Genomic DNA, 10,015 nt, shown 5'->3' on the forward strand with positions numbered 1-10,015 from the left:
CCAGCTGTTATAAAAAGATTTGATTGGAAAATAGATTTAGGGTTTTCAAGATGTCCAAGCCCAGTTGGATGCTTCTATAAAAAGGGACTTAGAAAACCTGTTTGAACACACAACCAATACTGAGTGAAATATAGAGAGAGAGCTAGGGTTTGTGTCTGTTTAGTCGTGAGACTTGTAGGTCACTCAAGTCATCCATTGATGATTGAATTGGACTGATTTGTGGTTGTAATTTGTCACTCTAAAGCTGTTAAGCAAGAGTGTGTGTCTTCTTGATCAAAGCTGTGAAGCAAGATCAAAAGTGTGTCTTCTTGATTGAAACTGTGAAGTAAAATCAAGAGTGTGTAATTGAAAAGTATTTTATTTTCTCAAGGGATTGATGTTTAAAATCACTGGTGTGTGATTGTAGGGAAGTGAGTGGGTTCTCATATCTAAGAGTGCTTAGGTAGAAATTGCATGGGTAGAGATTAGGTGAGAAAGACTGTAACTTGTTGAAGTGTACGGAGAGTCTTTGAACTAATTCTATTTTAGTGAATTTCCTTCCTGGCTTGGTAGCCCCCAGACGTAGGTGAGTTGCACCGAACTGGGTTAACAATTGCTTGTGTTATTTGCTTTACCATTTTGTATCTTTATCCATTGTGTGTTAACAGATATCAGTGTCGTGACATTACATTCGACATCTTATATCTGATACCAGAATTTCAATTGGTATCAGAGTAGGCATCCTGCTCTTGTTCTAGGTGAGATCTAGGGGCAATACTTTCTGGTACAATGGAGAGAGATGGAGGATATGTTCATAGGCCACCAATTTTGGATGGTTCTAACTATGACTATTGGAAACCTCGAATCGTAGCGTTTATGAAATCCCTTGATAACAAGGCTTGGAAAGCTGTGTTAACAGGTTGGGTGCATCCTGTCATTACTAAAGAAGGAGAAGCCACTACTGAGAAGAAGCCTGAAGAACAATGGTCCAAGGAGGAGGATGATCTTGCTCTTGGAAACTCTAAAGCATTGAATGCAATATTCAATGGGGTAGACAAAAATATTTTCAGGCTGGTAAACAACTGTGAAGTGGCCAAAGATGCTTGGGACATTCTCAAGACCACTCATGAAGGCACCTCTAGGGTAAAGATGTCTAGACTTCAGTTGCTCACCTCCAAGTTTGAAAACTTAAGGATGAAAGAAGATGAAAACATTCATGAATTTTACATGAGTATCCTTGAAATTGCTAATGATTCAGGAGCCCTGGGAGAGAAGGTGACAGATGAAAAACTGGCAAGAAAAATACTCAGGTCACTCCCTAAGAGATTTGCAATGAAGGTGACTGCCATAGAAGAGTCTCAAGACATTTCCAACATGAGGGTAGATGAGCTAATTGGTTCCTTCCAAACCTTTGAGATGGGATTGAATGATGGAACTGAAAAGAAAACCAAAAGCATTGCCTTCATATTAAACACAGAAGAGGAAAACAGTCAAGATGTGGATAAAGAGTGGGCCAATGAAGTTGTAATGTTGGGAAGACAGTTCAATAGATTGATAAATAAAATGGATGTAAGAGCCAAGGCAAATGTCAAGAACATCTCACCTGACATCAGCAATGGAAGAAGAGTAAGGTCAGAGGAGAATCCCAAAGAAGGAAAAGAAGTAAAGTGCTATGAATGTGATGGGTATGGACACATTAGAACTGAATGTGGAACCTACCTCAAGAAGCAGAAGATGAGTCTTGCTGCCACCTGGTCAGATGAGAGTGATATAGAGGAGGCTGCAAATCTTGTGACTGCTTTGACAGGAAGATGGGGATCTGATGAAGACTCAAGTGATGGTGAAGTAACCTTTGAGGAATTGGCCTCTACCTACAAAGAGTTGTGTCATAAAAGTGTAGAGCTGAGCAAGCAGGTTTTAGACCAGAAGAAAGAAATAACGCAACTTGAGAATGAGAAGGTAGAATACTTGGAAACCATCTCCAAGTTACAAACAAAAGCAGTGGTTCTGAATGCCAAACTAGTTGAAAATCCACAAGCTGAAAGTCAGAAGATAGCACAGCTGGAAAGAGAGAAGGCAGACCATGTGAAAACCATCTCTAAGTTTAAAACTGAAGTCATGTTTCTAAATTCTAAACTAGAAGAGATGACCAAGTATGTAAGGATGCTAAGCAATGGATCTGACTCTTTAGACAAGATTCTCCAAACTGGACAAGTAACAGGAGAGAAAACTGACATTGGGTATAATGACTCAAAGCCTGAGAGCAGTTACACTGGTGCCAAATCCCAAGCCAAACCTAAGTGCATCTATAATAAAAGTAAACCTGTGATGTCACATCATACGTTCCAACATCAAAGGAGAAAACAGCAGAGAGGGAAACACCAGAGATGGAGATGCCATCACTGTGGGAAGTTTGGTCATCTAAAGCCGTTCTGCTATAAACTGTATCGTTATCCTAGGCATACTCATCATCAGAATCACTATCAATCCAGACCCAAACAGCACATGCCTATAATTAAGAAACAATGGATTCCTAAGACTAATGTTACTAGTCTGATAGCTCACATTCCCCTCAAAATCGCTGCCAAAGAAGAATGGTACTTTGATAGTGGATGTTCCAGACACATGACTGGAAACCAAGACCTGCTAACTGATATGCATCATCATACCATAAGCCATGTATCCTTTGGAGATGGAGCAAGAGGTGAAATCAAGGGAACAGGTAAGCTTGATTGTCTTGGAGTTCCTAAACTTGACAAGGTTCTACTAGTCAAGGGCCTGACTGCAAATCTAATAAGCATCAACCAACTATGTGATCAAGGTCTGAATGTTAACTTCACCAAAACTGAATGTCTAATCTTTGACAAAAATAGTGAAGTGATTATGAAAGGAATCAGGACCAGAGACAACTGCTACATGTGGAGCTCTCAAATGGATTATCCCTTAAAGTATTGGATGAGTATAGATGCTCTCAAGAGTGATGAAAAACAAGTCTGTAGGAAATGTCAGACAAAGATGTCACACCAGAAGCTCAGAGGAGAAAAGGTTATGATGGCTCAAAAAACTGAGAGGTTAGATCAAATAGGTGGACATATGACCAGTCATAGGCAGTATGGAACTGTTGGGACTAGGACACAGGGGACTTTATGCTTATCTCGAAGCAAAAAGGCCAAGAACAATGTGGAGATGATTGGAATGACACCTGCTTCTACACACATGAAAAGTATAGAAGATGGAAGCAGTTGGGCTCAACTGGGTTGGATGAAACTATTGATGATTGCATACAATGTCACACACGATGTCATGACATTGTATTATGATAACCTGAATGCTGAAACTAGGTCCAAAAATCAGACTCAGCACAGATGGACAAAGTGTTGTTTTTGCTATTATCACTTCATTAGAAAATTCGTGGAAGACAAATTCAGAGGTCTAAAGCATGGACTGGAACTAGCAGACAGGGTTGTAAGGAATTTAGGTGAAATTCAAATTGAATATGAGGGAGGAAAAGTAGGGATTTGGACTCTTGATAAATTATGGCAATTAAAATGGAAAAATAAAAGAAATAAAAATAGTGTCTGCCCTTTTAAAAGAAAGAGCCACATTAATGATAAATCATTCCCTAGCATTGAAAATAGTATCTATTCCCTTAGCACACGCTACCTAAACTCAGCAATCTCCATTTCCATTCAACTTCTCAGAGAAGCTCAGCTAGGGCAAAGAAACTTTTCTCAAAAGTCCTACAACATGTCTCAACATCCATCATCATCTGGTTCAAAATCCTCTCACCATGCAAAGACTCCCTTCATGGAGTTTGTAGATGAAGACGTGATGGACGTTACTCCACTTTGCATGATACCAGGCGACACCCCAGGTCCCTCCTCCAAGGCTGGAGATAAGCAAGGTAATACCTCTGGTAACTCCTCTCTTCCAAAAGACATGCATTATGTTGATCGTGCCATAAGGAACCTAGTCACTAGGATTCTAAGTGAAGAGCATGAAGTCAAAGGGGTTTCTACTCCTCTGTCCAGAAGGGACCCCTCTCCTGAGGAGGAAACTCATGCTGATAAAGATGATGACTCATCTAGATCAGAAAAGGAAGTTGCTGCTGAAGGGCTATGCTCTCTAGGTAAGACCCTACCTAGCAAGAAACCAGCGAATATGTCTCAGGAGAAGGTTATTGACCTAGAGGAAGAAAGCTCTGAAGAAGAGGATGATCCTTTGGTTAATCTTGTAAAACCTAGTGTAGCTGAGAAACTAAGGACTAGGAAAGGGAAAAGTGTGGCTAAAATGAGAACAGGAAGAGTGAAAAAGACTGCTGGTATAGGACCCTCAAAATCTTGGAGCAAAGTTGAGGTTAGGAAAAGGAAAGAAAGAGATAGCTCTGACTCTGAGGAAGATGTCGAAGACGATGTCCCAGACATCTCCCCTGCAAAAAGGCAGGCTGTTCAGAAGTCTCCTGGCAAGGCTGCTGCTGTGCACCTAGACAATATCTCCTTTCATTTAGAAGATGGTGCAGCTAAATGGAAATTTGTCATCCAGAGGAGAGTAGCTATTGAAAGAGAGCTTGGAAAAGAGGATGTAGAGGTAAAGGAAGTAATTGAGTTGATCAAAAATGCTGGACTAATGAAGACTGTGGTAGCTCTACCCCAATGTTATGAGGGGTTGGTAAAAGAGTTTATTGTTAATATCCCTGAGGATATATATGAAAAGAGCAGCAGGGAGTTCTGCAAGGTGTTTGTAAGGGGAAAATATGTGAAATTCTCACCAAGTATTATCAACAAGTTCCTAGGAAGAGGAACTGATGGAGGAGTGGACCTAGAGACTACAGACAATGAGGTCTGTAGGGTTATCACAGCTGGCCAAGTTAAGGAATGGCCTAGTAGGAATCACTTATCAGCTAGGAAGCTCACTGTTAAATATGCCATCTTACACAAGATTGGTTCAGCTAATTGGGTGCCTACTAATCATGTCTCTACTATCTCCATTAGTCTTGGAAGAATCATTCATGTAATTGGAACAAGGGTTAACTATGATTTTGGCAAATTCATATTTGATCAAACCATCAGACATGCTTCTACAAATGCTGTGAAGTTACCCATTGCCTTCCCCTCCCTTATTTGTGGCATTATCCTGAGCCAACAACCGGGCATCCTGAGTACAAGTGACATTCCAAGCAGGAGAAAGTCCCCTCTATCCATTCATTATAAGCTGTTTGAGGGAAGTCATGTCAATGATGTTATGACATCTGCCAGAAGGGAGCCTACATCTCAAGGGAGCTTGATTGATCAACTAAAAGAAACCTGCAAGGAATTGGATAATGGTATAAGTGTGGCCAAGGCTAGAAAAGAAGCTTTAGAAGCTCTTATTTGTAGCTAGGAAAAGGAAGAAATAGAGAAGGCTGGTAAGGATTCAAATGCAAGATCAAAATCTCAATCCAGTGGCAGCTCTGGAAGCTCTGAAGACTCTGAAGGTGAAGGTGAAGGTGATACTTCTTCTTCTCATTAATGGTTCCTGCCTGTGTTGAAGACTAGTAAGGTGAAGTCTGCTGGAAAGATTGATGGAAGCTGGTTTGCTGTTTGGAAGACTGTTGGTTTTATTGTTTTTTTGAAAAATGTATTTTGTGGCAGTCCTCATTGATGCTTGTTTTGTAATATTTAGGGCTCTTAAAGAGTTCCTTGGATTTGTTCATTATCTCAGCTATCACATCTGTGTATAATGATGGTTTGTTCTTCCTGAATATTATGTTTTAACATTCTTAATGTTATAACATCTGATCTAACATTCTCTGCTAGGCTAATAGACATTTATTTTGTCTGATTGGTCACCTTTGGTCAATTTTGACTAAAAAGGGGGAGAAGTGCTGATATGGAAACTGTTGGGGAAGTTGTGAGATGTATATAGCTGGAAGACAACTATTTTTAAAAGAAGTGCACAGGTGTTAAAACAGAATGTTATTCTGTTTACAGATGTCAAAGAGGATGTCTGATATGGTGCACAGGTGTTGTTGTTGAAACAGATATCAGAATGACATTCTGGCTGGTACAGGTGCTGGAGTTACAGTAGCTGTTATGTTCATAGAGACGGTTTGTTGTGTGCACAGATTTAGGGGGAGAAGGAGTACCCTTGTGCATTTGTGTGTCTTACTAGTTGCATCCATAACTAGTAATTCTGTTTTTGTTGCACAGATTTAGGGGGAGGAGAAGTACCCTTGTGCATGTGTGCATTACTAGTAGCCATAGCTAGTAATTGTTTTGCTTCTGCTGCTGATTAAACTACTGTTATGTTGTTTAACTGCTGATAGTTTACCTTGTGAACAAAAAGGACAGATATATGTTTTAGCCAAAATTTGCCAAAGGGGGAGTTTATTGATTCTGAGTGTTGGCATCAATTTTGGTAAAACAAAGAGTGTTCACAAGATGTCATGTGTGATGTCTTAACATAAGATATCCTATGTACCTGCTGAAGTTCAAGAACATGTTCATACAGGATTGTTTCAGAATGCCACATACAATGCCATGGCTTCTGATATTGGATGTACCTGCTGGAGCTTAAATGAAAGACATGTTCATGCAGGATTGTTTCAGATGACATACACAAGGTCATGACATCTGATATGGTTGTACCTGCTGAAAGTTATAAAAGGAATTATTGGATTATGCAGGATTTTTCCAGGATGTTAGACCCGTTGTCATGACATCCTATACACAGAACATTCAGTATGAATGTCTGGTGTTTTATGATTGCACAATTAAAGGCAATCTTTGTATGATTGAAGATATGATTAGCTGGCGCATTCAATCATGGATTACAACCAGATTTACTTATTTTCCAAGGAGATCTAACCAACTGTTATAAAAAGATTTGATTGGAAAATAGATTTAGGGTTTTCAAGATGTCCAAGCCCAGTTGGATGCTTCTATAAAAAGGGACTTAGAAAACCTGTTTGAACACACAACCAATACTGAGCAAAATATAGAGAGAGAGCTAGGGTTTGTGTCTGTTTAGTCGTGAGACTTGTAGGTCATTCAAGTCATCCATTGATGATTGAATTGGACTGATTTGTGGTTGTAATTTGTCACTCTAAAGCTGTTAAGCAAGAGTGTGTGTCTTCTTGATCAAAGTTGTGAAGCAAGATCAAGAGTGTGTCTTCTTGATTGAAACTGTGAAGTAAAATCAAGAGTGTGTAATTGAAAAGTATTTTCTTTTCTCAAGGGATTGATGTTTAAAATCACTGGTGTGTGATTGTAGGGAAGTGAGTGGGTTATCATATCTAAGAGTGCTTAGGTAGAAATTGCACGGGTAGAGATTAGGTGAGAAAGACTGTAACTTGTTGAAGTGTACGGAGAGTCTTTGAACTAATTCTATTTTAGTGAATTTCCTTCCTGGCTTGGTAGCCCCCAGACGTAGGTGAGTTGCACCAAATTGGGTTAACAATTGCCTGTGTTATTTGCTTTACCATTCTGTATCTTTATCCATTGCGTGTTAACAGATATCAGTGTCGTGACATTACATTCGACATCTTATATCTGATACCAGAATTTCAATCCAAAGTACCCTTTATGGATGGTTTTGTTGTATTGGCATATTCCCTAATACATGCATCTTTGCGTCAGCTCGAGTCTTTTCATCGATTTATTTTCGTGGAATCCCTTCGTGTCCCCCAGCAAGTTTTCCGGTCGTGGCCTGCTCACACATTTTAACCTGGTTTCCCCCCAAAGTCTCTGTCTCCTTAGAGAGTGCGTACCCCTGTTGGATTTTTCAGTTTCTCCCAATTTATTTTCCTTTCATGGTAATTATTCACCATGAAGATTTTATTTTGCATGCATACATTTTGCATCATGAGGTCTCTTTGTTATTATTTAAGCCCATTCTACCTTGTCGAGACGAAGATTTTAACCTTCATATATCCGGCTAGAATGACCTTAAATAGGGGCATCTGTAAGACCCTAATTTTGACCCTAAGATCCCTCATGGCATCATATCATTGCTCATTGCATTGCCTCAAGGATCATAGCATGCTTGACTCCTTACCTCTAGGGTTGGGACTTGAGTGATTGGTTTGAGATCACCAAGCTTGCTTGTATTGTATATTATTTCTTTTCTTATTTTGACTATTATCCAAAAGCACAAAATATGTCACTAACTCTTTTTGTTTTGAAACTCAAGTGATCATGTGCTCCAATGCTCCTAGGAAGCTCCTAAGTTCAATGAAGTGGCTAGATGAAGATGAGAATAAGCATGGAAATGGTACACAAAGCTCCTAATCATCATATATGTCTCCCAAGTATCTCCATTTGCCAATTTGATCAAGATAACCCAAAGGGCTTGAGGATTGTTTCCCAAGGAAACCCTAATTCAGATGTGCTTTGACTGTGCCTTGCTCATGAAACAACCTCAACCTATGATCAAATTTAATCAAGGGAAGTTATTTCATTCATTATTTTATGCATATATGAGCCTATTTGAGGATCCTCAATCATTCATTCATCAAGATTTGAAGTTTGGCCTTTAGAAGTTGACCAGTCAAGTCATCTGACTAAACTGAGGATTACTGAAATACAACTTTTGATGTGTTTGTCAAATGAAGATTCCCCCAAGAAAAAAAAAGTTCTTAAGAACCATATGAACAACTTTTATGTTCATCAAAAATCCATTTGAAACTTGGAAGGTCATCATTCATTTCAAAACATTATCGGTCATTTTGACTGAAACCCTAATTTTGGGTCAACTTCCCAAGGACCTAACTCCCTTTATTTTTATGATTTTGAGGTGGGACCAAATGCATTGGAAATATTAAGATGTCTACTTAAAATTGTATGTTGGACAAAATTTCATAATCCCAAAATAAATACATGTGATAATACAAAACATTATAGGTCACTTTGGACCGAAGTTATTGAATTTGAAAAAATACCCAATTTCAAGTGCCCATAACTTTATCATGAAAAATCAAAATGATGCAAAATTTGAGTCTAAATTGATCACCTTGAAAGTATCTACAACTTTTATGTTGGAGGGTTTTCCATTTGAAGCTTTCATCATTGAAACATAAGGGCTTGAATATGTTTGCTTTTGGTGAAAATTTTCAAAGGGTGACTTAGACATGTTTTGTACCCAAATTTTCATAGCCAGTTTTCATTAATTTCCAAACTCCAAATGAATTTTTCAAAACATGACTTTTGTTCCTTATTTCAAGGGCTTTCCAACCATTACTCACATTACTTTTTTGGACTTTCCATGTGGGAGTTTCGAAGAGCTTTCTGTTTAGGTTCATCTTTGCATTTCACATTAAAACTTCATGTGCAAGCTAATACCACTCCAATTGCATGTCCAGTGCATTTTCAGATGGTATCAGCAAGGATTTGCACCCATCATTGGGCCTTACATGCGCCTGTACAAGCTCATGCAAGAGGAATTCAAATTCCATGCACACGAGGGAACCATGCTTGCCAATCCATTTCAGCTATAAATAAGTGTGCATTCTCATTCAAAGGGCAACCAAGTGGAGATATGAATTGCTGTTGAATTGAAATCCAAACCCTCACTAAAGGAATTTTCAGTTTTCTATTTCTCTTTCAAGCTTGAATTTCAACATCATTAGTTGATCTTCAAAGCTCAATTCCTTAACCTAGCATCACCATCACACTTCCAGGGCAAAAGTAGATAAAGAGCTTGGAGAATTCGTGCTGTTTGAAGCTTCATTTCAGAGGTAGAACACCAAACTTTCTCGATCTAGATCTTGCAATATAATGTGAATCTCTTTGGTTCGTGTGGTTTTCTGAAGTCCTCATGCTTGAGGCAGGCCAGTGGTGGTCTTAATTTTGCAAATCATGCAATTTCAATTCATGCACCATGATCTTCAAGCTCATGTTTCTCTCTAAATAGGAACTGTGAGGATGATCCATGGTTACAGGGGTGATGTACATTACCCCAGCTTCATTTTGATGCCTTCATTTTTCATTTTCATTGCCATTTATTTTCCTGCGCGTGGTGGCCGGAAATGGTTACATCGCCGGAGAAGATGGTGTTTTCC

Source organism: Lathyrus oleraceus, chromosome 5 (genome assembly GCF_024323335.1).
Source record: "Lathyrus oleraceus cultivar Zhongwan6 chromosome 5, CAAS_Psat_ZW6_1.0, whole genome shotgun sequence".
NCBI classification, from domain to species: Eukaryota; Viridiplantae; Streptophyta; class Magnoliopsida; order Fabales; family Fabaceae; genus Lathyrus; species Lathyrus oleraceus.